The sequence below is a fragment of the Aegilops tauschii genome, chromosome 4 (genome assembly GCF_002575655.3).
Source record: "Aegilops tauschii subsp. strangulata cultivar AL8/78 chromosome 4, Aet v6.0, whole genome shotgun sequence".
Classification (NCBI taxonomy): domain Eukaryota; kingdom Viridiplantae; phylum Streptophyta; class Magnoliopsida; order Poales; family Poaceae; genus Aegilops; species Aegilops tauschii.
This window is the reverse complement of record NC_053038.3, coordinates 302,634,399-302,636,969: the sequence shown is the minus strand read 5'-3', so window position 1 is coordinate 302,636,969 and position 2,571 is coordinate 302,634,399. Positions and strand designations below refer to the sequence as shown.

Genomic DNA, 2,571 nt, shown 5'->3' with positions numbered 1-2,571 from the left:
AAAGTGTTCTTGAGGGTACACGGGAATTTCATCTAGTCACTTCCATCATGTTGGTTTGATTCGTGTTCGCTACTTTGATAATTTGATATGTGGGTCGACCGGTGCTTAGGTGTTGTTCTTACTTGAACAAACCTCCTACTTATGATTAACCCCCTCGCAAGCATCCGCAACTACGAGAAAAGTATTAAGAATAGATTCTAACCATAGCATTAAACTTTTGGATCCAATCGGTTCCTTACGTGATAGCGCATAAACTAGGGTTTAAGCTTCTGTCACTCTCGCAACCCATCATACTCCACAATGCATTCACTTAGGCCCAAATATGGTGAAGTGTCATGTAGTCGACGTTCAAATGACACCACTAAGGGAATCACAATATACATACTATCAAAATATCGAGCACACATAAAGTTCACATGATTACTTGCAACATGATTTCTCCCGTGACCTCAAGAACAAAAGTAACTACTCACAAATGATAATCATGCTCAAGATCAGAGGGGTATTAAATAGCATATTAGATCTGAACATATAATCTTTCACCAAATAAACCATATAATAATCAACTACAAGATGTAATCAACACTACTAGTCACCTACAAGCACCAATCTATAGTTCCGGTACAAAGATTGAACACAAGAGATGAACTAGGGTTTGAGATGAGATGGTGCTGTTGAAGATGTTGATGGAGATTGTCCTCCCCAAGATGGGAGAGTTGTTGGTGATGATGATGACGATGATTTCCCCCTCCGGGAGGGAAGTTCCCCCGGCGGGATCGCTCTATCAAAGGGTAAAAGTGCTCCTGCCCAAGTTCTGCCTCGAGACGGCGGCGCTCCGTCCCGAAAGTCCTCTCCTTAGTTTTCTCTAGGTCAAAATGACTTATATACCAGAAGATGGGCACCAGAGGTGGGCCAAGGGGAGCACAACCCACCAGGGCGCGCCTGGGCTCCCTGGCGCACCCAGGTGGGTTGTGCCCACCTGGTGGGCCCCCTCTGGTACTTACTGGCTTCAATATTTCTTATATATTCTATAAAAATTCCTCGTGAAGTTTCAACTTGTTTGAAGTTGTGCAGAATAGGTGGCCTGACGTAACTTTTCCAGGTCAAGATTTCCAGCTGCCGGAATTCTCCCTCTTTGTGTATTTTGCATATTATAAGAGAAAAGGCATTAGAATTACTCCAAAAAGCATTATTATGCATAAAACAACATAAATAACAGTAGATAGACATGATGCAAAATGGACGTATCAATACACTAGATAAAAGCATTAATCCAACAGGAGATATGTTGACATTAATTACCAAAATCACCCAGAGAGCACTTGTGCTTTCATCCTCTAAAAAATAAAGGAGTAAACTGTCGAATTAGTAGTGGAGTAAATTTACTCTACTAAATACTGGCTGGATCTAGTCGAACTCCTAAATTTAGCGGAGTAAATTTTTTGCTTGTCAAATTCATTTGTACCATTCTCTGTTACTCACTCATACTACACTGAACTATACTGATCTTCCAAAGCCTACACTGAACTATACTGATCTTCGAAAGCCTGTATTATTATTGCACTCAAGAACTAGAATCGCTACATCTCTGAAAATTCAGAAAACAAACCACCAAGGCCGTTGCACTGGTCAAAATTCAGAGAATCCCTACACCACTGAACTAGTATTCATTGGATTCAGAAATTTTGCATCCACAAGCAGAAAACCATTCCTCGTAAGAGGAATAGAACCCAATTTACCAGCATAAGCATACTTCAAGGTATGGTTATAATAATTCACAACAATACATGATCTTTTGAGCTGATTGCATCCTCAAACTTGTCCTAAAAAATCAGAGAAGAAAACCTATAGAAGCTACACATGATCCGTTCGGATCTCTTCAAGCTATATGATCTGCACTTGGCGAGCAAAGAAAGGGAGGAGTCAGCGGTGCAACTCACCTGAGATAAGGAGTGCCGGCCCCTCACGGCTCACCACCTGCCCCCGCCGTCGAGGACGACACTATGCCTGCTACCGGTAAGGGCACTCTGCCTTCTCTCACATCTGGCACCACCACTTGCCGATCCCATCTGGGTGAAAGAGGACTTTGCAATTCTGTAGTCGATTTACACTCCGATTTCGACCGAGCTCTTCGGTCTGCTTCCGAAGGATGGCGCCACCGCAGCCTCCTCGTTAGAACATCTCCAGTCGGACTTGGCAAATCCGGCTCCTTAAATGCCCGTGCGGACACTGACAGGTCACGCCTCAAATTAGCTACTATGCATCCGAGTCTCATATTTCAACCCTAGATCCATACAAAGCATGAAAAAAAAATCCTACATACTACATACTATGTACTACCCTAACTAATCTTCGTCGTCGGAGATGTCCACGACATCGGTGCCAGGCGCCGGGTGGACGGGCGCGTAGGAGGGCTCCTCCTCCTCCTCCTGCTCAACCTCATCCATGTAGGCGAACATCTTCTCCTCTTCACGACATGTTGCGCCTCCATCTCCTGTCGGCGGCGTCTCGCCTCCGCATCCGACTCTGAGCGGAGGGAATCGAGGATGTCCTGCTGCTCCGCCTGTAGAT

The 2,571-nt window shown here is 44.5% G+C and overlaps 1 long non-coding RNA gene across 1 annotated transcript; it reads right to left on the bottom strand.

Moving 5' to 3' along the window:
- Positions 1 to 517: 517 nt before the first annotated feature.
- Positions 518 to 2,257, bottom strand: LOC141021513 (uncharacterized). The gene is made up of 2 exons (XR_012182831.1): positions 1,941 to 2,257; positions 518 to 1,133 (listed from the first exon to the last, which is right to left on the bottom strand). It is a non-coding gene; the product is annotated as an uncharacterized lncRNA (long non-coding RNA).
- Positions 2,258 to 2,571: the final 314 nt, after the last annotated feature.